This window comes from Aethalodelphis obliquidens, unplaced genomic scaffold (genome assembly GCF_003676395.1).
Source record: "Aethalodelphis obliquidens isolate GAN/ISIS:26980383/991018 unplaced genomic scaffold, ASM367639v1 scaffold45, whole genome shotgun sequence".
Classification (NCBI taxonomy): Eukaryota; Metazoa; Chordata; class Mammalia; order Artiodactyla; family Delphinidae; genus Aethalodelphis; species Aethalodelphis obliquidens.
In genome coordinates, this window is record NW_020837989.1 from 1,259,745 (window position 1) to 1,286,097 (window position 26,353).

At 40.3% G+C, this 26,353-nt stretch overlaps 2 pseudogenes; both read left to right on the top strand.

Moving 5' to 3' along the window:
* The window catches only part of LOC113606755 (serine/threonine-protein kinase MARK2 pseudogene), a 51,889-nt pseudogene extending 31,898 nt beyond the window's left edge, over positions 1 to 19,991 (top strand).
* Positions 19,987 to 21,102, top strand: LOC113606756 (serine/threonine-protein kinase MARK2-like; annotated as a pseudogene).
* The last annotated feature ends 5,251 nt before the right edge of the window (positions 21,103 to 26,353 follow it).

Consider the following 26,353-nt stretch of genomic DNA (forward strand, 5'->3'; position numbering starts at 1 on the left):
TTATAATTCACTCCAGTTTATTAAAAGACTGCTTTGGGGCTTTCCCACCAACAATGTGGCATTTTTAATATGTTCTCATTATTAATTTTTTAAAAAACTGTTCTTTTAAGGAACAAATTTTCAAACTGGCTTTTGAAAGGGTCCCCAGAGAACTACTATGAATTGCTACTGACGTGAAGAAAACCAAATATTTACCATGTGGAATTATCATCTGTATATCCACAGGAGCCCTTCCCGGAGGCTGTCTGGGGACCAGCGCCCCTGAATTGCATTTACACTATGTGACAAACAGCAGGGAAGATGTCTTCTCCTGTGTCTTGTCCATCTGATGTGGGCATCGGTAAGTGACAAACGAGCACAAATGGTCTCTTTGTGTTGAATGGGATCGATGTGGGCTATCACTTATTAAAGCGCTTAATAAGTGTGCACTTTTTTACGTGTGTGTTATTTAATTACAAAGGGGAACGGAACTTCAAAGGCATACACGCTGCAATTTTGTAAAATTATATGTAGGATCAGTCAGTGATGGCTATGAAGGGGTAAAAAAATGTCATACTTCCGTAATTTGTGAACTTGGAGCATAAGAGGATGTTTGAGAGTGAAGAAGACAGCAAAAACTGCTTAGGTGCATAAAAGTTCAAATGTTCAGGGGGGAAATGAACCTGAGTGGCTTAGAGCATTTTTTCAAACTTTTTTGACTGCAACCCATAATAAGAGATACATTTTATGTCATGACCCCATGCAGACACACATATACGTGACACACACACATGACAAATGAAAGTTTCATAAAATAATACCCTTACTAAATGATATTTTCCATCTTATTCCATCCATTTCCATTTTTAATGAGGTTTTTGACCCACTAAATTGATTTCAGGACTGATTGATTGAAAGTTTATTATTATTGATGGTCAGTAGCTATCCACGATAATTATCGGGAAAAAGTCAACTTCATGAAAGATAGGAAACTCAGGCACATAATTGTCACATACCTCAAGTTTTAGAGTCACAAAGACCTGGGTTTTAGTCCTAGCTCTATCACTAGTCTATCACTTGGAAAAGGTGCTTAAGTTTCATAAGCCCCCATTTCTCCTTCTGTGAAATAGGGATAATAATGGTATCTATTATATGATAGGCTCTCAAATGATAGCTACCATCACCAACATCAGGAGAGAGATGATGATGGTGATATACTCACTCAGCTTGAAATATGTCCCAGAAATGTGAACATAATCCAGGGGAGAGCAAGCCCTACAAAATGCAAGAAACTTCTGTGGTGGTATCATTCTATTTACAAATTATACAGTCACCCAAATAAAGGTTTTCTAGAAAAAGAGTGATCGTGTTTTCCAAATCCTAAAAGGCACAGTTTATAAGATAGTGCTAAGACAAGTACATACACAGGCATGTTCATAGCAGCACTATTCACGGTAGCCAAAAGGTGCAAACAGAACAAATGACCATCAACAAATGAATGGACAAATACACGGTGGAACATTATGCAGTCATAAAAACGAATAAAGTACTGAAACATGCTACAACATGATCCTCCAAACCATGCTGAGAGAAAGAAGCCAAACAAAAGTCACATACTGTATGATCTCATTTATATGAAATATCCAGAATAGATAAAGCCATAGAGACAAAACGCTGATTGATGGTTGCCAGGGGGTGAGGGGAAGGAGGAGAGGGAGAAAATGCTCAGTGGGTAGGCGGTTTTACTTCAGAGTGATGAAAATGTTTAACTAGACAGAGGTGGCAGTGGCACAACATTATGAATGTACTTGCTGCCACTGAATTCTTTGCTTTAAAATGGTTAATTTTATGATATGTGACTTCCATCTCAATAAATTATTTTTCATAAATGAGAAACCCAATAATTATTAGGAAATTTTATTACCAGCTCCCTTCATATAAATATAATATTATTATTACATTGTTTTTTTTGTTTTGTTTTTTTTTTTTTTTTTGCAGTACGTGGGCCTCTCACTGTTGTGGCCTCTCCCGTTGTGGAGCACAGGCTCCGGATGCGCAGGCTCAGCAGCCATGGCTCATGGGCCCAGTTGCTCCGCGGCATGCGGAATCTTCCCGGACTGGGGCACGAACCCGTGTCCCCTGAATCGGCAGGTGGACTCTCAACCACTGCGCCACCAGGGAAGCCCCTACATTGTTATTCTTAAAAGACTGGTACAATCCAGAGGCATTAAGTCTGTCTTAATAATATTCTGACTAAAAAAAAAAATTCACAGATTCTCCTCAAGAGACAGAAAGAGAAGGCAGCATCTAAAGAAAGCAATGTATTTAATAAAATGCAAAACTCCCACAAGAGCCACACAAATAGATGGAAGACGGAATACCCACTCAAACTTAAATGCAAAAACATGGCACAGACCTAAAGGAAGAAAGTCGATATTCATGAATATTTTTAAAAGGCAAACTTACTTATTGAATCTGGAGATGATACCTGTAAATGGGGAGACCACTCTCATGGGACCAACAAGCTGGAGGAGAGAGAGAGAGAGATTAAGAGAAAATACATTTTTTCAATTTTTTCTTATTGAGATATATTTGACATACAACATTTTGTACGTTTAAAGTACAACATATTGATTTGATATATTTATATTGCATTATAATTAGCAATGTAGCGTTAGCTAACACCTTTACCCAGTCACATAATTATCATCTCTCCTAGTGTTGGGAACAATTGAGATCTCATTTCTTGGCAATTTTAATTTTTTTTTTAGTTTATAATAGAGTTTTGTGTCTATAACCACTGTACTGTATATTAGGTCTCCAGGACTTACTTATCTATTAGTTGCACACAATAAAAAATTAATAGGAGCAATGTGACACTCTATTATTTAGGTGTCTTAAAGCACCTATAATTTGGTGTTTTTAAAAAGGTATAAAATCGGACTTAGGAGCTATCCATTAAAAAAAAAAAAAGATGTGGGGTTTCAATTAAAGAACTGCTGTGTGGCTGCTTACAAAAAGAAGCAAAGTTAGATTTCGCTGACAGAAGTACAGTGCCCATATCCAAAGAAAAGGAAGATAACAGTCCCACTATAATCACTGTTCCAAGTAACACATTTTAAGAGAGACACTGATCTACTATAATATATTCAAAGGAGAACACATTTGGTTGGCAAATGGTCTAGGAAAATATTCCAACAAAAACTGGAGGTATATTGCCTAGGGGAGAGAAAGCAAAGAGAAATACAATACAAAGAAGTTTAGCGGTCACATTCTAAATGAACAAATAAGAAATGAAAATAATTACAGTGAAAATTATCCATTGAAAAAATCCTCACAAACAACAAGAATTTACTGTATAACACAGGGAACTATATTCAATATCTTATAATAAACTACAATGGAAAAGAATTAAAAAAAGTATATAGATGTATACATATATATATATATGTATTGCAATGTAACCGAATCACTTTGCTGTACACCTGAAATGAACACAATATTGTAAGTCAACTACACTTCAATTTTAAAAAATCCTCTAAACCACCTATAGAATACATATATATATATATGTATATATACACATATACTTTTGTTTATACACACTGAAGTTTGAAAACCTCAGAGGGAACAAACAAAAGGAAAGTATCTATGCAACTGAATGGGCTTCAAATCTTTAGGATAATTTATCAACTCAAGAAGTGAATGGGAGGCTGTATTAGTTTCCTAGGGCTGTTGTAACAAAATAACAGACTTGAGGGCTTAAAACAACAGAAATGTATTTCCCCCACAATTCTATACAGATGCTAGACATCTGAAATCAACATGTCAGCAGGACCACACTCTCTCTGAGACTTGGGATGGACTCCTTCCTTGCATTTTCCTAGTTTCTTATAGTGGCATCAATCCTTGGTGTTCCTTGGCCTTGTAAAAAATTAATAAACAGAAATCTCAATTAAATAGAGTCAGGAAACCAGAAGGGGGAGCTCTCGTGCCCTGGGATGATAGTCGAGCCCACGAGGAGGAAGAAAGACCTCCTCTTCTCTCCTGGCAACAACTCAGCCAATGAAAAGCTCTGTTTTTCTGGACTCATTGTTTACTATAGCCCTCCAGACTTCCTTTTCCCCTCTATAAAAATGCTGTCCTTCCCTTGCTGTGCTGGGACTTGCACATGGCTTGCCATGGTTGTAGACCCAAAACTGCAATTCTTTCCTGATCCTGAATAAACTCGTTTTTGCTGGAGAAATAACTAGCAGTGTATTTGTTTTAGGCCAACAGCCTGCAGCTGCATCACTCAAATCTCTGCTTCTGTTGTCATGTGACATTCTCCCTGTGTGTCTCTGTCTTCACATGACACTTTCCTTTTCTGATAAGGACACTAGTCATGTTGGATTAAGGCTCACTCTAATAATTACATCTTAACTTGATTATATCTGCAAAGGTCCTACTTCCAAATAAGGTCACATTCACATATACCTATCTTTTTGGTGCACACAATTCAACCCATAATAGAAGAATAAGCAAAATAGATTCTAAAGTAAATTTGCACACAGCAAGGTGTCCACCATTAGGTTTCATAGTAAGCCCTTACAACATCAACAGATGTTACAGATGTTTGTTAATGTGATAATTAATGTTTGCTAGGCTTCCATCTAAATTTTCCTTGTTCCAACCCACATGCATACCGTATGAAACTCTGAAAACTTTGGAAAGTTTTGGGAAGGAACTGGGCCAGCTGTTTTCTGTCTTTCTAAATTGACATTCTTCTGTGCTGACCCCAGTAACCAGCTTTACTTTCCTGTCCATGGGCAGCTTTCTGGGGAGGTCAGGTTCTAAAGCCACCAGGTAAGTACATTCAGGTGAGATGGAACGGTCTTGGCCTCACTACTTAATAGCCACAGGCTTCAGTCACCTCATATATAAAATGGAAACAGTAACATACCCCCCTCACAAGGTCACTGCGCATAAGTGAGGTAATATCTGTGAGAAGTACACTGAGAACAAATGCTGGTCCCTTGCAAGTGCTCAACAAGTGGCAGCTATGTTCATTGTAATTATTTAAACAAGCTCTATCGTGTGAAAAGAGATTTAGTGAATTCTACAGTGATTTTAAGTGAATTCTTACTTACAGTAGTAAGTAAGCAATTATAGGGATCCGTAAGTGGTCTGGTCTGCTTTGCAAAACAGAGTTCCCCATTGACAGATGTGTGTAAATGAGGCTGTACCCATCTGTCAGGGATGCCACAGGAAGTTTGCTCTTATCTGGACATAGAGGGATAACACCTACCTTACAGCGTCATTGTAAAGACTAAGAAAATCACAAAGGAAAAAGGCGTGACTCAGTAGTTGAAATATAGCGAGGTGTTCAGGGGTGGTATTACTAATCATGTTTGTTACTAGGTCATTGTTAGAGAAGATTCTTGCCCAGAACAGAAAAATCAATTGAAAGACTCCCTTCCAACTCTCAGCTGACATAGTTTTACAGGAAGACCTACTGCTGAGTATAGTTTCTAGTTTATTTAATATCTGCCTTGTGAATAAAGAAATAAACCTAGGGGTCTAAGGGCTGAGATTTTGAGGACTCATAAAAATGTTTATTCTGAGATATTCATGGCAGCATTGTTTTTAAAAAGTTAAGACTGAGAAATAATTAAAACACACAAAGTTAGAGAATTGGATAAATAAACAGTAGTACATGACTAAGAACACAGGCTCTGGAGTCAGCCGGCCAGGTCTGAAGCTCCACTCCGCCTTTGGCAAGTTAAACTCTCTCAGCCACGCTTTACTTTTTTTCAGAGAGTGGTTGTGAGAATTAAAGCAGGTAAAGCATTTAGCATAGCACCCGACATAATAACAAGCCTTCAGTGACGGTGATGATGCTGTGGATCCATCTTTTCTTGCTTCGTAAATAAAACTAGTATATGTAGCTAAATTTTCTTTCAGTAGGTCATACAATACACTAACCCAATGATGACAATACACTAACCCAATGATGAAAATTAGCATTACCAACGGTCATTGTGTACCTCCAGATGTGATATGCTAAGACAGATATGACATCACCAAGTAGAATTCTGACCAGGAATACGTAATCTGAGCACAGTCAAAAAAAGCAACAAATAAACCCAAATTGAGGAACATTCTATAAAATAAATGGCCTTTATTCCAAAATGTCAGTCATGAAAGGCAAAGAAAGGCTAAACACACAGTTCCAGATTAAAGGAGACCAAAGAGACATGACCACTCAGTGCTATATGTGATCCTGGACTAGATCTTGGGCTAGAGGCAAAAAAAATGTTGTCAAAAACATTATTGGGGGAGCTTCCGGGAAGATGGCGGAAGAGTAAGACGCGGAGATCACCTTCCCCTCCCCCCCCCACAGATACATCAGAAATACATCTACGCGTGGAACAACTCCTACAGAACACCTACTGAACGCTGGCAGAAGACCTCAGACCTCCCAAAAGGCAAGAAACCCCCCACGTACCTGGGTAGGGCAAAAGAGATAGGGACGGGACCTGCACCAGTGGGAGGGAGCTGTGAAGGAGGATACATTTCCACACACTAGGAGCCCCTTCCTGGGCGGAGACTGCGGGTGGCAGAGGGGGAAAGCTTTGGAGCCGCGGAGGAGAGCGCAGCAACAGGGGTGCGGAGGACAAAGCGGAGAGATTCCCGCACAGAGGATCGGTGCCGACCGGCACTCACCAGGCTGAGAGGCTTGTCTGCTCACCCGCCGGGGTGGGCGGGGCTGGGAGTTGAGGCTCGGGCTTCGGTCGGAGCGCCAGGAGAGGACTGCGGTTGGTGGCGTGAACACAGCCTGCAGGGCTAGCCGTGCACCACGGCTAGCCGGGAGGGAGTCCGGGAAAAGGTCCGGACCTGCTGAAGAGTCAAGACACTTTTTCTTGCCTCTTTGTTTCCTGGTGCGCGAGGAGAGGGGATTAAGAGCGCTGCTTAAAGGAGTTCCACAGACGGGCGCGAGCCGCGGCTAAAAGCGCGGACCCCAGAGACGGGCATGAGACACTAAGGCTGCTGCTGCTGCCACCAAGAAGCCTGTGTGCGAGCACAGGTCACTCTCCACACCTCCCTTCCGGGGAGCCTGTGCAGCCCGCCACTGCCAGGGTCCCGGGATCCAGGGACAACTTCCCCGGGAGAACGCACGGCGTGCCTCACGCTGGTGCAACGTCACGCCGGCCTCTGCCGCCGCAAGCCCGCCCCGCACGCAGTGCCCCTCCCTCCCCCCGCCCCGCCCCGGCCTGAGTGCGCCAGAGCCCCCGAATCAGCGGCTCCTTTAACCCCGTCCTGTCTGAGCGAAGAACAGACGCCCTCCGGTGACCTACACGCAAAGGCGGGGCCAAATCCAAAGCTGAGCCCCTGGGAGCTGTGAGAACAAAGAAGAGAAAGGGAACTCTCTCCGAGCAGCGTCAGAAGCAGCGGATTACAGCTCCACAATCAACTTGCTGTGGAATACATGAATAGACAACGAATCATCCCAAATTGAGGAGGTGGACTTTGAGAGCAAGATTTATGCTGTATAGCTTTGCTTCCCCCATTTGTCCTACGGTTCTATCCGTCCATTTTTTTTTCTTTGTTTTTAAATTATTTTTAAATTATTTTTCTTAATAATTATTTTTTATTTTAATAACTTTATATTTTATCTTATTTTATTTTACTTTATCTTCTTTCTTTCTTTTTTCCTTCCTTCCCTCCTTCCTTCCTTCGTTCCTCGCTCCCTCCCTCCCTCCTTTCTTTCTTTCTTTGTTTCCTTCTTTCTTTCTTTCTTTCTTTCTTTCTACTTCTACTAATTCTATCTTTCTACTTTTTCTCCCTTTTATTCAGAGCCGTGTGGATGAAAGGCTCTTGGTGCTGCAGCCAGGAGTCAGTGCTGTGCCTCTGAGGTGGGAGAGCCAACTTCAGGACACTGGTCCACAAGAGACCTCCCAGCTCCACATAATATCAAATGGTGAAAATTTCCCAGAGACCTCCATCTCAGCCCAGCACCCAGCTTCACTCAATGACCAGCAACCTACAGTGCTGGACATCCTATGCCAAACAACTAGCAAGACAGGAACACAACCCCACCCATTAGCAGAGAGGCTGCCTAAAATCATAATAAGTCCACAGACACCCCAAAACACACCACCAGACGTGGACCTGCCCACCAGAAAGACAAGATCCAGCCTCATCCACCAGAACACAGGCACTAGTCCGCACCACTAAGGAACCTACACAACCCACTGTATCAACCTTAGCCACTGGGGACAGACACCAAAAACAACGGGAACTGTGAGCCTGCAGCCTGCAAAAAGGAGACCACAAACAGTAACATAAGCAAAATGAGAAGACAGAAGAACACAGCAGATGAAGGAGCAAGATAAAAACCCACCAGACCTAACAAATGAAGAGGAAATAGGCAGTCTACCTGAAAAAGAATTCAGAATAATGATAGTAAAGATGATCCAAAATATTGGAAATAGAATGGACAAAATGCAAGAAACATTTAACAAGGACCTAGAAGAACTAAAGAGGAAACAAACAACGATGAACAACACAATATATAAAATTAAAAATACTCTAGTTGGGATCAATAGCAGAATAACTGAGCAGAAGAACGGATAAGTGACCTGGAAGATAAAATGGTGGAAATAACTACTGCAGAGCAGAATAAAGAAAAAAGAATAAAAAGAACTGAGGACAGTCTCAGAGACCTCTGGGACAACATTAAACGCACCAACATTCAAATCATAGGGGTTCCAGAAGAAGAAGAGAAAAAGAAAGGGACTGCGAAGATATTTGAAGAGATTATAGTTGAAAACTTCCCTAATATGGGAAAGGAAATAGTTAATCAAGTCCAGGAAGCACAGAGAGTCCCATACAGGATAAACCCAAGGAGAAATATGCGAAGACACATATTAATCAAACTGTCAACAATTAAATGCAAAGAAAACATATTAAAAGCAGCAAGGGAAAAACAACAAATAACACACAATGGAATCCCCATAAGGTTAACAGCTGATCTTTCAGCAGAAACTCTGCAAGCCAGAAGGGACTGGCAGGACATATTTAAAGTGATGAAGGAGAAAAACCTACAACCAAGATTACTCTACCCAGCAAGGATCTCATTCAGATTTGATGGAGAAATTAAAACCTTTACAGACAAGCAAAAGCTGAGAGAGTTCAGCACCACCAAACCAGCTTTACAACAAATGCTAAAGGACCTTCTCTATGCAAGAAGCACAAGAGAAGGAAAAGACCTACAATAACGAACCCAAAACAATTAAGAAAATGGGAATAGGAACATACATATCGATAACTACCTTAAATGTAAATGGACTAAATGCTCCCACCAAAAGACACAGATTGGCTGAATGGATTTGTATCCAAAAAAATGGATACAAAGACCCATATATTTGCTGTCTACAAGAGACCCACTTCAGACCTAGAGGCACATACAGACTGAAAGTCAGGGGATGGAAAAAGATACTGCACGCAAATGGAAAGCAAAAGAAAGCTGGAGGAGCAATTCTCATATCAGACAAAATAGACTTTAAAATAAAGACTATTACAAGAGACAAAGAAGGACACTACATAATGATCAAGGGATCAATCCAAGAAGAAGATATAACATTGTAAATTTTTATGCACCCAACATAAGAGCACCTCAGTACATAAGGCAAATACTAACAGCCATAAAAGGGGAAATCGACAGTAACACATTCATAGTAGGGGACTTTAACACCCCACTTTCACCAATGGACAGATCATCCAAAATGAAAATAAATAAGGAAACACAAAATTTACATGATACATTAAACAAGATGGACTTAATTGATATTTATAGGACATTCCATCCAAAATCAACAGAATACATATTTTTCTCAAATGCTCATGGAACATTCTCCAGGATAGATCATATCTTCGGTCACAAGTCAAGCCTTGGTAAATTTAAGAAAATTGAAATTGTTTCAAGTATCTTTTCCAACCACAACGCTATGAGACTAGATATCAATTACAGGAAAATATCTGTAAAAAATACAAACACATGGAGGCTAAACAATACACTACTTAATAATGAAGTGATCACTGAAGAAATCAAAGAGGAAATTAAAAAATACCTAGAAACAAATGACAATGGAGACACGATGACGCAAAATTTATGGGATGCAGCAAAAGCAATTCTAAGAGGAAAGTTTATAGCAATACAATCCTACCTTAAGAAACAGGAAACATCTCGAATAAACAACCTAACCTTGCACCTAAAGCAATTAGAGAAAGAAGAACAAAAAAATCCCCAAAGTTAGAAGGAAAGAAATCATAAAAATCAGATCAGAAATAAATGAAAAAGAAATGAAGGAAACGATAGCAAAGATCAATAAAACTAAAAGCTGGTTCTTTGAGAACATAAAAAAAAATTGATAAACCATTAGCCAGACTCATCACAAAAAAAAGGGAGAAGACTCAAATCAATAGAATTTAAAATGAAAAAGGAGAAGTAACAACTGACACTGCAGAAATACAAAAGATCATGAGAGATTACTACAAGCAACTCTATGCCAATAAAATGGACAACCTGGAAGAAATGGACAAATTCTTAGAAATGCACAACCTGCCAAGACTGAATCAGGAAGAAATGGAAAATATGAACAAACCAACCACAAGCACTGAAATTGAAACTGTGATTAAAAATCTTCCAACAAACAAAAGCCCAGGACCAGATGGCCTCACAGGCGAATTCTATCAAACATTTAGAGAAGAGCTAACACCTATCCTTCTCAAACTCTTCCAAAATATAGCAGAGGGAGGAACACTCCCAAGCTCATTCTACGAGGCCACCATCACCTTGATACCAAAACCAGACAAGGGTGTCACAAAGAAAGAAAACTACAGGCCAATATCACTGATGAAAAGAGATGCAAAAATCCTCAACAAAATACTAGCAAACAGAATCCAACAGCACATTAAAAGGATCATACACCATGATGAAATGGGGTTTATTCCAGGAATGCAAGGATTCTTCAATATATGCAAAACAATCAATGTGATAAACCATATTAACAAATTGAAGGAGAAAAACCATATGATCATCTCAATAGATGCAGAGAAAGCTTTCAACAAAATTCAACACCCATTTATGATAAAAAAAAACCCTCCAGAAAGTAGGCATAGAGGGAACTTTCCTCAACATAATAAAGGCCACATATGACAAACCCACAGCCAACGTCGTCCTCAATGGTGAAAAACTAAAAGCATTTCCACTAAGATCAGCAACAAGACAAGTTTGCCCACTCTCACCACTCTTATTCAACATAATTTTGGAAGTTTTAGCCACAGCAGTCAGAGAAGAAAAGGAAATAAAAGGAATTCAAATCGGAAAAGAAGAAGTAAAGCTGTCACTGTTCGTGGATGACATGATACTATACATAGAGAATCCTAAAGATGCTACCAGAAAACTACTAGAGCTAATCAATTAATTTGGTAAAGTAGCACGATTCAAAATTAATGCACAGAAATCTCTGGCATTCCTATACGCTAATGATGAAAAATCTGAAAGTGAAATCATAAAACACTCCCATTTACCATTGTAACAAAAAGAATAAAATATCTAGGAATAAACCTACCTAAGGAGACAAAAGACCTGTATGCAGAAAATTATAAGAAACTAATGAAAGAAATTAAAGATGATACAAACAGATGGAGAGATATACCATGTTCTTGGATTGGAAGAATCAACATTGTGAAAATGACTCTATTACCCAAAGCAATCTACAGATTCAATGCAATCCCTATCAAACTACCACTGGTACTTTTCAGAGAACTAGAACAAAAAAAATCACAATTTGTATGGAAACACAAAAGACCCAGAATAGCCAAAGCAATCTTGAGAACGAAAAACGGAGCTGGAGGAATCAGGCTCCCTGACTTCAGACTATACTACAAACCTACAGTAATCAAGACAGTATGATACTGGCACAAAAACAGAAAGATAGATCAATGGAACAGGATAGAAAGCCCAGAGATAAACCTACGCACATATGGTCACCTTATCTTTGATAAAGGAGGCAGGAATGTACAGTGGAGAAAGGACAGCCTCTTTAATAAGTGGTGCTGGGAAAACTGGACAGGTACATATAAAAGTATGAGATTAGATCACTCCCTAACACCATACACAAAAATAAACTCAAAATGGATTAAAGACCTAAATGTAAGGCCAGAAACTATCAAACTCTTAGAGGAAAACATAGGCAGAACACTCTATGATATAAATCACAGCAATATCCTTTTTGACCCACCTCCTAGAGAAATGGAAATAAAAACAAAAATAAACAAGTGGGACCGAATGAAACTTCAAAGCTTTTGCACAGCAAAGGAAACCATAAACAAGACCAAAAGACAACCCTCAGAATGGGAGAAAATATTTGCAAATGAAGCAACTGACAAAGGATTAATCTCCAAAATTTACAAGCAGCTCATGCAGCTCAATAACAAAAAAACAAACAACCCAATCCATAAATGAGCAGAAGACCTAAATAGACATTTCTCCAAAGAGGATGTACAGACTGCCAACAAACACATGAAAGAATGCTCAACATCATTAATCATTAGAGAAATGCAAATCAAAACTACAATGAGATATCATCTCACACCAGTCAGTATTGCCATGATCAAAAAAATCTAGAAACAATAAATGCTGGAGAGGGTGTGGAGAAAAGGGAACCCTCTTGCACTGTTGGTGGGAATGTAAATTGATACAGCCACTGTGGAGAACAGTATGGAGTTTCATTAAAAAACTACAAATAGGACTACCATATGACCCAGCAATCCCACTACTGGGCATATACCCTGAGAAAACCATAATTCAAAAAGAGTCATGTACCAAAATGTTCACTGCAGCTCTATTTACAATAGCCCGGAGATGGAAACAACCTAAGTGTCCATCATCGGATGAATGGATAAAGAAGATGTGGCACATATATACAATGGAATATTACTCAGCCATAAAAAGAAACGAAATTGAGCTATTTGTAATGAGGTGGATAGACCTAGAGTCTGTCATACAGAGTGAAGTAAGTCAGAAAGAGAAAGACAAATACCGTATGCTAACACATATATATGGAATTTAAGGGGAAAAAAATGTCATGAAGAACATAGGGATAAGACAGGAATAAAGACACAGACCTACTAGAGAATGGACTTGAGGATATGGGGAGGGGTAAGTGTAAGCTGTGACAAAGCAAGAGAGAGGCGTGGGCCTATTTACACTACCAAACATAAGGTAGATAGCTAGTGGGAAGCAGCCGCACAGCACAGGGAGATCAGCTCGGTGCTTTGTGACCGCCTGGAGGGGTGGGATAGGGAGGGTGGGAAGGGGGAAGACGCAAGAGGGAAGAGATATGGGAACATATGTATATGTATAACTGATTCACTTTGTTATAAAGCAGAAACTAACACACCATTGTAAAGTAATTATACTCCAATAAAGATGTAAAAAAACAAAAACATTATTGGGACAATTGGCAAAACGTGAATATGAACCATAGATAAAAGTACTGTATTAATTAACTTCTAAATTTAATAACTGTACTGTGGCTATGTAAGAAAATATCTTCGTTCTTAGGAAACGGGCACTGAGGTATGATGAAATAAAGGGGCCTCAGCCATGCAGCGTCCTTTCATATGGTCCAAAAAATTAAAATTTATATATATATGTGTACACATACATACACACATGCAGAGAAAACAAGAGTGAGAATGATAAAGCAAATGTGGCAAAATGTCAAAAATCAGTGAATTTGGGTAAAGAGTATTTGGGTATTCTCTATAATAGCAATTTTTCTTAAGTTTAAAATTATTTCAAAGTTAGTTGTTTGTTTTTTTAATCTATAGAGAAGGGAAAGTACTGGGAGTAGAGATGAAACAAAATTGGCCACAAGTTGACCACTGTTGAATCTGAGTGATGAGCACATGGGGTTTATTATACTCTTCTGCCTACTATTGTATATATTTTTAAATCAAGTCATAAGGTGCCATGATAAAATGATTGTTTTGTAAAACGTCTGTGTGCTCATACATGTAATAGTGGCATATGTGTGCGCAAGTCTGTGTACATGTGGCTGATTATGGTGTGTGCACATTTGTACACACACATGAATGTGAGCAACTGTGCACACATATGTACCAAAGACTATTTACCAAAGGGTCCAAAGTGCCTCTTTCTCAACAAGGCCACACAGAATTTAATCTTGAGAAACTTAACACTCTCTTCCTCAATTTTCCCTTCTGTAAAATGTGAATGACAGTAGGAACTACCTCCTCTGGTTATTAGTGAAGTTTAAACATGTTAATATATGTAAAATGTTTAGAACAATGCCTTACACTGCTTTTACTATTATTTTTTAGGTAGTAACATCATGGGTAATTTTTGCTGTCTCCTTTACACCTTTCCTTATTGTCCGAACTTTCTTTTTTACAGTAACTTCATAGTCTGGAAAAAAAAAAGAACTTTTTTTATTTTAGCAAAATAACAGAGAGAAGGAAGGAAAGAAGGAAGGGAGGAAGGGATAAAGAGAGGAAGGAAAGAAAGGAGGAGAGAAGGGAGGGAGGGAGGGAAGATTTGCCCTCTAGAGCTAATTCCAATTTCTCCTACAGCTGAACTCTTCATTGGATCATTTTTTTTTATAAATTTACTTATTTTATCTATTTATTTTTGACTGCATTGGGTCTTCGTTGCTGCAGGTGGGCTTTCTCTAGTTGCGGCGAGCGGGGGCTACTCTTCATTGCATTGTGCGGGCTTGTCATTGCGGTGGCTTCTCTTGTTGCAGAGCACTGCCTCTAGGCGCACGGGCTTCAGTAGTTGTGGCACGTGGGCTCAGTAGTTGTGGCTCGTGGGCTCTAGAGCACAGGCTCAGTAGTTGTGGTGCATGGACTTAGTTGCTCTGCGGCATGTGGGATCTTCCCAGACCAGGTCTCAACTCCGTGTCCCCTGCATTGGCAGGCGGATTCTTAACCACTGCGCCACCAGGGAAGCCCCCATTGGATCATTTTAATCGCTATTATTTGAATAAGACTTGAGGGGATTTTTTCCCCCTGGAAAATTAAAAATTATTTTGTAATGCAAATGGTCCTTCTCTGGTGTATTTGTCCTATAATTAGGGAATTGGAAGTTTCTTAAAGGCAATGCAAACGTGAGTGCCCATTCAGATAAGGGCAATCTTTTCTCTTTTCCTAATTTTAATTTTGAACTTTTTTTAAAATATAAAAATAAATAAAGTTATTTAAAAAAATAGTTACCCAGATCAGTATATAATTACAAATGTGGTGTCATAAAGGAAGGTGTCACACCGTATATACTTCAAATTTACTTTTGATTATCTACTACTAACAATAACTTTGACTAACACTGGTTGTGGTATTAATTAGGAGATTTCCAGTTGTGAGAGAAACCCAACTGAAAGTAGCTTAAGAGAAAAAAGGAATTTATTGGTTCACCCTTGGCACACCCAGACGCAGAAGCTTAAATGATAACTCCCTTTGAATTTCCAGACCCCACCTTCCTCCTCAGTGTTAATTTCTCAGGCAGCCTCTCTCAATGGGGCCAAACAGATGGTTACTGGCAATCCAGGTATACAAGGATCTATAAAATTCTAGATCCAGGGGAAAGAGAGATGCCCTCTGTCCCAAGGTCCTTGTATCAAACCCTTAAAGAAGACCTGATCTGCCCAATTTGGACCATGTGCTCTTTCTGAACCAATCCTTCAGGCCAAAGGAATGAATGCTCCCATTGGTCAGGCTGGATCCTATGCCCACGCATGGTGCCTGGGGTACTGGCAGGATAGATGGCATCCAAACTCTAAAGAATGGTTGTCATACCAGTGTAAAAGGTGTTGGATGGTCAAAAGCCATCTGGCCACCCCATGGCAGTGTCTGAAATTCTGTCTCTTCACAAAGCCTTCATAATAGAGTGCACACCCCGAACCAAATTCAGGCAGGTAGGGATAGAAGGCAAAGGCTTCCAGCTTCTAGCTTGGTCAATGTCTTAGCAGGCTGAGTCCACCAGAGGTCAGGGCAGAGCACAAAGCAGGAATGGTCCAGGAGCTGGCTCTTCAACCCTGCTCAAATCAGCAGCTCACACCTCAGTGCCTGGGAACACCGAGACTGTAGTCATCAGAAACAAAACCCAGGCTGCAGCAAGGGACCAGATTTCCTTCAGAATTGGCTACCTAAGGGACAGGTCTAGACGGGAGCAGGGGCAGACAGGGAGAGAGAAGTGATTTCTAAAACATTCTATTCTGCAGCTGCACATGTTATGCTGAAGAAACACAGCTACAGTGCCCCAGAATCATGCAAAATGAAACACAAAATGTATCAGGACAGAATCGACCAGAAAAGCTAGATTCTGATCTCTGCCACCGCCTGCCTCTCTCGACTCTCCTTCCACCACACTTCTGCCTGCTCACTATGTCAGCCACACTGATTGACTTTCTGCAATTCAATCATATCAAACTGGTTTCCTCAGAGCCTTTTGCCTTGTGGTACCCTCTGTTCAGAGAGTCCTTTTCGTAGATCTTGCCCCTTCCTGTCAAAGAAATTCCATATGAAATGTTAGTACCCATCTAAAGTAATGTCCCACGCAGTAGCACTAACACATCACCATGTTTATTTCCTTCATATCATTCATCACCCTCTCAATATGGCTGTTAATTTGTTAACTTGTTGTTTTCCCCACCCCACAACAAAGCACAGGAAACTCAGGGACTTTCTTCTGAAGTTTATCCAGCACCCAGAATAGTGCCTCTTCAGAGCATAAGGGCCCAGGAAACATCTGATGAATGAACAAACTAATGAATGAGCCCTAGTTTCCTACATAAAAAATTAGATGGTTAGATTATGCTATATTAGCAATGGCTACCATACATTGACCATATATTACATGTTGGGCACATTGGTAAGGGCTGTGGGTAGCGCTGTAGATGGTTGACTTTATATTTTTTTCAGCCCTAACAAGATCCCAAATATTCTCAGGCAGGACCTCAAATATCCAAAATGATGTTTCCGATGCCAAATTTCCTCACTTGGCCATTATTTCTTTGGCTTAGTTCAGAACCTTTCAAACTAACTTTTTTGCTGAAGAAACATTTGCTCAAGTGAACTTTCACCTGGAAGTCCTATATGAAAAACAATTGAAAAAAATATGCGTGTTAGCCCAATAAAAAAGCCTCCAACAAATTTCAGGAAAAGGAATCATAAAGACCATCATCAATGACCACAAGGTAATTGAGCTAATTGGGAGACATTTCTCTTGCAGAAGTATTCCAGCTAATAAATGAAGGGATGATAAATTTAGTATTTTGCTACTTGTCATGATTTAATGGATCTCAGCAATGAGCATGGAAGCCTACTAACCTCACAAAAAGAAAGACCATCAGCCTCCTGATAAAAGAACACACCACCATGCATGAAGGAGTCTCACCAAAAAGATCACATCTAAATCTCATCAGCCTTGCAATTTAAACTATCAATTTACAGGAAGTACAGAGGAACTTGTTAATGTACACCACAGGAATACAATAAGGAAAATCCAAACAGTAGGAAATTAACAACATGAATTCATCAAAAATAAGTAACAAGACAGGGAAGGAAGGAGATGGAGTAGAAAGTGACAGAATGAAAGAGGTTTCAATTCATATGAACCAATCACAAAATATAAATGATTTTTGGATCCTAATTCAAGCAGATAATCTGAAAAACCAAAATTTTCAAAATGCATAAGACAATTAAATTTTAACACTGACTAGATGATGGTATTGAGGAATCAGTATTTTTAGAATGGCATTTAAGTTATATTTCTTATAGAGGGTATTTTTATTTTATAGATACAAACTAAAAACTGAATAAAATGAAAAAAGAAGTTAATAAAGAGACAAATTAAAAATCCCCACATATTTGGACATTTGAAAATACACTGAGCCAAAAATTATTACAACTTTTCAAACTAGAAATAAAAAAGCCATTGAAACATCATACAGGTTTTAAATTTTAATAATGTAAATATTGATAGCTATATCCATATAAATGAAAAGCTGTTTGGGATTTTCAATAATTTTTTTAAGTCTAAAAGGGTTCATCAGACAAAAAAAAAAAAAAAAAAAAAATGAGGAAACCACTGTGGAGTATCACTAACCGTAATAGGTCCCTTTCTTGCTATGTCCTCATAAGGAGCCATTGTTATGGAATTCTAAGAACCTATACAAGTTCCTGGTTGGCCTAGATTTGTGGTCCTTCTAGCTTGGGAAGCTGCTTTTCAGTGACCTGAGGGATTTTGACCAAAGTTAGCTTGTTTTCTCCTTTACATTGTAGGCTGTCTGTATATTCCATTTGTTTGTTTTTTGGGGGTTTTTTTTTGGTTTTCTTTTTCATTTTATTTTTTTCTCTTCTTAATTTTTCTCACTGTTTTCCATTTTTCTTTTTCTCTTTTTTTTTTTACTTAATAGTTTTATCTTTTTTCTTGCCCTCATTTTTTTCTTTTTTATTATTTTTTCTCATTTGTTTTTTACTCAGTGTATTTTTATTTTAGTTTGTCATTGTGGTTTTCTTTTCTTTTTTTTTTTTTTGGCTGCATTGGGCCTTCGTTGCTGCACACAGGCTTCCTCTAGCTGTGGCGAGCGGGGGTTACTCTTCATTGCCGTGTGCAGGCTTCTCATTGTTGCAGAGCACAGGCTCTAGGTGCACAGGCTTCAGTAGTTGTGGATCTCAGACTCTAGAGCGCAGGCTCAGTAGTTGTGGCACATGGACTTTGTTGCTCCATGGCATGTGGGATCTTCCTGGACCAGGGCTCGAACCTGTGTTCCCTGCATCGGCAGGCGGATTCTTAACTACTGTGCCACCAGGGAAGCCCCTGCCATTGTGTTTTGATTCCATTATAAAGATCAGTTCATCAGGTAGTGTGAAAAGTGATTTTCTTTTGAGGTGACCTGGACCAATCTCACCAGCTTTTCCGCTGATCTTGGGACCTTGCCTTCAACCCCTGCAGCGAATCTAACATGCTGCAGGGCTTTCCACCATCTCTGCTGAGGAGGAGACCCATGCTGGCAACAACCAGCTCCTCAAGACCAACAGCAAGGGTACCTTTGCCAAGGTGAAGCTGGCCTGACACATCCTGACTGGGAAGGAGGTAGCTGTGAAAATCACTGACAAGTGTCAACAGGATTCCTCCAGTCTCCAGGGTCTATCCCACAAAGTAAAATTCATGAAGGCTTTGAATCATCCCAATACAGTGAGGTTATTTGAAGTGATGGAGGCTGAGGAAAAGGCTCCTTGTCATGGAATATGCTACTGGAAGAGAGTACTTAGTGGCTCTTGGCAGTTTGCAAGAAAAAGAGACCCAAGTCAAATTCTGCCAGATAGAGTCTGCTATAAAGTACCAGCACCAGAAGTTTATTATTCTGGATGCTGACATGACCACCAAGATTGCAGACTTTGGCTTCTGCATCAAATTCACCTTTAGCAATAAGCTGGATACCCTCTGTGGCAGTCCCCTGTTATGCTGCCCTGGAACTCTCCCAGGGCCAAAAGTATGATGGACCCTCCATTGCTGTGTGGAGCTTAGGAGTCATCCTTTATACTGGATGGAGCCCTGACTTTGACGGGCAGAACTTCAAGGAGATATGAGAGGGAGTACTGGGCAAAATATACCATATTCTCTTAGACTTGTGCATGGAACATGAAAACCTGCTCAAGAAATCTTTCATTTTCAATCCCAGCAAGAGAGATACTTTAGAGTAAATCATGGAGGATTCATGAACGAATGTGGGTCATGAAGATGAGAAGCTAAAGCTTTATGTAGAGCCACTCTCTAACTACAGGACCCTGCAGACTGAGCTGATGCATCCATAGGTTACACACAGAAAGGGATCCTAGGACTCACTTAGGTTAATTGCCAAACACTGCAGCCCAGCACAAACTCCAGTGTGTCCCTGCGGCCTCCTCCTCCACCCAAAACTTTAGCAGCGATGCTGGGACCCCAGATGGAACAAATTTCCTCCACAGTTTATCCAAAGGAAATTCCCTACACACTGGGCAGTACATTTGGGATCAGCAGATTTTTGCCCCAATGTGATCCCAGCCTCTCCCTCGGGCAATAACCACAGCTAGCACTGGGCCACTGGCGGCTTCTTTAGCAAGTTCTCCCTCAAGTTTATATGAAGGTATGCTTATTTCAGGTGTGCCAGAACCTGCATAAACCTGTAAGCAAACAGCATATGGAGATACTCAAAGCTAGGGAGGCCAAGCCACACACTGCACTTTACATGGAGTATGAAGATCACAAACTCCATGGAGTCCTTTAACATGGCATGAAAATTCAGCAAGGTGCTCGACACAAAAGCTGCCAGTATGAGCTGAATAAGAAATGGTGCTACTGTGCATGCATGGCACCCCAGGGCCAAGAAGGCTTCCTGCAGTGGGAGGCGGAGGTGTGCAAACTCCCACAGTGGTCCTCAACAGGGTCATTTAAACACACAGCCAGCACCTCCATGGCCCTCAAAAGCATTGCCTCTAAAATAACCAAGGAACTTAAGCTTTAAAAGGCTGCCAGATTTTTAGCGCAGTGAAACTACTCTATATGATACTCTTAACCATAGATTCATATCCTTGTACATTCTTCTGTCCAGAAACATAGAACGTGCAACACCAGGAGTAAATCCTAATGTAGACTATGGACCTTGGGTAATAACGACATGTCAATGTAAGGTTCATCAGTTATAACAAATGTACCAACCTGGTGGGGGATGTTGACAGTGGGAAAGGCTATGCATGTGTGGGGACAGGGAGTATATTAAATCTCTATCTTCCTCTTAATTTTCCTGTGAACCTAAAATTGTTCTTTTATTAAAAAAAGTCTTTTTTTAAAAGGCTGCCAGGAACCACCTAGGAGACAGAAGGACAGGCCAGCTGGCTCCATCTGCCAGCCTGCCACCTAGCCCCACCCCAAAGGCAGTGACTGGACTGGTCTGTTTCCCCTGGGGCACTTATTCCCTCCCCTGCCCTTCTGGGTCTTTTCTTCCTTCTTTGTGAGAGAGGGCAGATTGTTCTGTAAAATAAAGATAAAAAACAAAACCCTTCCTCCTTCCTCCTTCCTCCTTCCTCTTTCCTCCTTCTTCCTTTCCTTGCCCCTCCTCCTCCCCCTCTTATATTTTGGCCTACACAGAAAAAATTTGGTTACATACAGAGGGAACTGAGCAAATAGTTAAATACATCAAGGATAATGAAAACCAGGTTTCTCCATGGAAAAAGAGTTACAAATATGGAAAAGGATAGGATAGGATAGGATAGGTTAGGATAGGATACGATAGGATAGAATAGAATAGAATAGAATGCTCAGAAACAAAGCCACACACTTATGTAATATTGATAGATGACAGAGGGGACACATCAGTAGGGAAAGGAGTAACTGTTCATTAAATACAGCTGTAAAAAAAAATTGCAATCCATGTGGAAAAGGAAGAAATTGGATCCCTGCCTCACATTATAACCAAAAATCAATTCTATTGTATTAAGGGCATAAATATGAAAACAAAACTTTTATTTTTATTATTTTTTATTGAAGTATAGTTGATTTACAATATTATGTTAGTTTTAGGTGTACAGCACAGTGATTCAGGTTTGTTTTTTTTTTTTTTTGCAGATTATATTCCATTAAAGGCTATTACAAGATAATGAATCTAACTCCCTGTGCTATACAGTAAATCCTTGTTGCTTATCTATTTTATGTATAGTTGTTTGTATCTATTAATCCCAGATACAATCTGTTAATTCCACAGGGGGAGGAGGGACAAATTAGGAGTATGGAATAAACAAAACTTTTATTTTTAAATAGAAAAAATTAAGTGGATTTTTTTGTGTGTGCGTGGTGCGCGGGCCTCTCACTGTTGTGGCCTCTCCCGTTGCAGAGCACAGGCTCCGGATGCGCAGGCTCAGCGGCCGTGGCTCACGGACGCAGCCGCTCCGCGGCATGAGGGATCCTCCCGGACCGGGGCACGAACCCGTGTCCCCTGCATCGGCAGGCGGACTCTCAACCACTGTGCCACCAGGGAAGCCCCATTAAGTGGATTTTTTTAAACCTTGAGTTAGGGAATGATTTCTAATCCGGACATAAAAAGCATTGACTATGAAAAAAAAGATTTATCAATTTGACTGTTTAAAATTAAGAATTTATTAGTTATCAAAAGACACCTTAAAGTATGTGAAATAAATTACAAACTTGGAGCAAATATTCCCAGTACATGCAACTAACAAAGAATCAGCATCAAGAAAACCTCCTTTACAGCAATCAGAAAAGTACAAACAATTCATTGTAGGGGTCAGCAATTTTTCTTAAAGGATCAGATTGTAAATACTTTAGTCTTTGAGGACTATCTGGCCTCTGTCACAACTACTCAGCCATTATTTTTCAAAAGCAGCCATAGAAAATACATAACATAATTACTTTTTTTTTTTTTGGTGTGGTGAAAAAATTTAAGATTTACTCTCTCAGCAACTTTCAGGTTTATAATACAATATTATATGGTACAATATTATATGGTACAATATTATATGGTACAATATTATATGTACCATTCGGTACCTTAGATGAGGTGATAGAGATGATGTGAACTTACCCTATTGTAATAATTTTGCAATATATACATGTATCAAATTATCACATTGTACACCTTAAACTTACACAATGCTGTATATCAATTATATCGCAATGAAGCTAGAAAAAAGTGCATTGCAAATTAACAGTGCTCCAATAAAACTTTAATTACAAAATGGGGGGCCAGCCCCACGGCCTTAGTTTGCCAATCTTTCTCATAAGGACTGGGGTTGAAATTTGAGTTTGTATCATCTTTGCTACATGATAAAATACTCCAAAAATTGGCGGCTTAAAACAGTAAATATTATTTCTCATGATCCTGTGGATCAACTGGGCGGCTGTTCTGGTCTAGGCCAGCTTGGCAAATCTCTGTTATCAACTGGCAGCTTGGATGGGACTGGAGGTTTTAGGCTGTATTATAGACTGAAGGTTTGTGCTCCTCAGAATTCACATGTTGAAACCTAATCCCCAATGTGATGGTATTTGGGGGTGAGGTCTTTGAGAGGTGACTAGGTCTTGAGGGTAGACCCTCATGAATGGGATTAATGCCCTTCAAAAAGAAACCTCTTGAACGTGCACCTCAAAGCTCATCTGCTTAGCAAAGCCACAAAACACAAACCTCTCACTTTTTACCTGTTTCCACCTAAAAACAAAAACAAAAAACCTACACCACACAGAACTCAGATTTGCTGAAAACTACGTTTCTAATCTCAGAAAAATCTCCGTGTGGCAGATGGCCTACATGCCTCTGTCATGTGGTCCATTTAGGAGCAGGGGTCAGAAGGGAGACTTCCTATTGGCTGCAGGTGGGAAACTGCGTGGACTCATGGAAAGTGAAAGCAGGGCTTGGCTGCAGAGCCTGGGGTGGATATAGCTCTTCTCCCGACAGCCTGGGAATGGGAAGGTCACGTCGACTCATGGGAGCTTCAGGGTCAAGCCAACCAAGATTTAGGGACAACCCAAGAGGTTTCCAATCCCCTAGCATAATTTAGACACGTTTGGGGAAGAGCGCAAGTTCCCCACCTGAGATGACTTTTAAGACTTTCCAATGCAGACGGTATAAGCATTTCTTCAGGGTTCCCTGGAGGCAGCTCATTCATGAGGCATCACCTCTGGGGAGGGGCAGGGGGCTCCTGACAGTAAGCATATGGCACTTAAGACAAAGCAGATGGCACCAACTTTTAAAGATGACTCTTTACTACGTAAACAATGGCTTCACCTCTAAATTATATTTTTACAGATATGTACCTATGCAACTTAACGTGGCTCTTCTAAGCAGGTGAGGACTTCCTCTTCAATGCTCTATAAAAATGATTTGTGTTCTATATAGTGAGTTTTTCCCGTAAATGTGGCTTAATTCTTAGAATGTGTCTTCTCGGGGCTTCGCTGGTGGCGCAATGGTTAAGAGTCCGCCTGCCAACGCAGGGGACACGGGTTCGAGCCCTGGTCCGGGAAGATTCCCACATGCCATGGAGCAACTAAGCCCGTGCGCCACAACTACTGAGCCCACGTGCTGCAGCTACTGAAGCCCGTGTGCCTGTGCTCCACAACAAGAGAAGCCACCACAATGAGAAGCCCGCACACCGCAAGGAAGAGTAGCCCCCGCTCTCCGCAACCAGAGAAAGCACGTGCGCAGCAACAAAGACCCAACACAGCCAAAATAAACAAAATAAATACATAAATTTATAAAAATAAAATAAAAGAATGTGTCTTTTCTATGTGATGCAACTAAATTCTGTTTTGTTTGTGGAATGACTAACACAGGCCAACTCCCTCTCTTCACTTAACAAAAGACCAATGAGCTGTTAATCAAGCTGTTATCTCCACGATGCTACTTGCTCAATGCACTGATTTCTTAAGTATGTGGAATCCTTTTTCTTTTGAATCTGTATATCATATGTAAGACTGAATCTACTTAATAAACACTGAATAACCAAAAAAAAAAAAAAAAAGAAAGGAAAAGAAACCTCTTTAGGGAAAAATCTGAGTATCTCCTCTTCTCTCACACCTACACTTCCTTTGCCTTCACATCTAACACCAGATGTGTGGGGCTTTTCCCCACACCGAGCAATTCTGTGACACCGGCCTGGTGCCCTACAATTTAATTAGATTCTGATACCATCTACCTGGAGTAAGCATCAGATCCTCTGTGTTAAAGGGCTCAGTCCCACAAAACTGCCCCCTGCCCACCTCCAACTTCATTTGGATGCTAAGCTCAAATTCAGGTTGTTACCTGTACTTCTGACAGAATGGCTGTAACTCAGAAGTTCCCACGACCCCCTCTTCAAGTTTGATTAATTTGCTAGAGTGGCTCACAGAACTCAGGAAAACAGTTTACTTACTATTGACACATTACTGGTTTACTACAAAGAATATTAAGGATGCGAATGAAGAGCCAGATGAAGAGATACATAGGGTGAAGGCCGGAAGCGTCCCAAGCACAGGAGTTTGTCTCCATCGAGTGTGGGGTACACTGCCCTCTGGGCATGTGGGTACATTCTTGTTCACCAACCTGGAAAATCTCCGAGCCTCATCCTTTTAGATTTTTATGGAGGCTTTGTTACATAGGTACGATTGATTAAATCACTGATGATTGGTGACTGAACTCCATCTCCAGCCTCTCTCCCTTCCCCAGAGGTAGAGGGGTGGGAGGGGAGGCAGAAAGTTCCAGTCCTCTAATACTTTAATGGTTCCCTTGGCAACCGGTCCCCAACCTTAAGGGCTATCCAAAAGTGACCTCAATAACATAAATTCAGGTGTGGTTGAAAAGCATGCTCACATTACTTAGGTTATTTCAAGGGTCTTAGGAGCTCTGTGCCAGGAACAGGATGAAAATCGACTATATATTTGTTACAGATCACAAGACCACAAGAGAGCTCCCTTGTTCCTTCTATCATGTGAGGACATAGCCAGAAGACGGCCATCTATGAACCAGGCCCTCACCAGATGCTGAATCTGTTGGCATCTTGATCTTAGACTTCTCAGCCTTTAGGAACGTAAGAAATAAATGTCTGTTTGTTTACAAACCACTCAGTCTCTGGTATTTCATTATAGCAGCCCAAACAGACTAAGACACAGTGGTTCACTTACATGCCTGGTGGTTGGCAGAACAGTCAGGATAGGGGCCTCCTCTTGGCCCCTTGTCTTTTCTACCATGTGTTTTCATCTTCCAGGATGCTGATCTGGATTTTGTCAGTGGTGGCAAAAAGACTCCTAGCAGCAAGAAAGGGCAAGCCCAAAGCATAAGCAGTTTTCAGGCCTCTGCTTGCATCACATTTCTTAATGTTCCTTTGACCAAAATAGGTCATATGGACAAGCCCAGATTCAAGAGGTAGAGAAACAGACTCTATCATCTCTTGACAGAAGGATGAGCAAAGTCACATGGCAAAGGGGAATGCAATCTGGAATGGGAGGAATTTGCAGCCATTTTACAATCGACCTAACTGTAAACATTTAAACAACATGATGTAAATGCATATCCTAGGTAGTCAGTGACTGCAAATACATAAATTACTAACTTCTCATGTTAGACTTCTCTGGTTTTTTATTCCTAAAGGAAAGCTTTTCCACCAATAACAAGTTTATAGAACAATCCGTGATTTTGCTTTCACAAGCTCTCTTATGCCAATCTCTTATGCAAATGGGTCAACTGAGACATTTCTATAAACTATTTATATCAATGATTACCAAGAGAACAAGCATTCCCTCCCCTTGAAACTCGCTTAGAGAGACTTACCAGACTTGAGG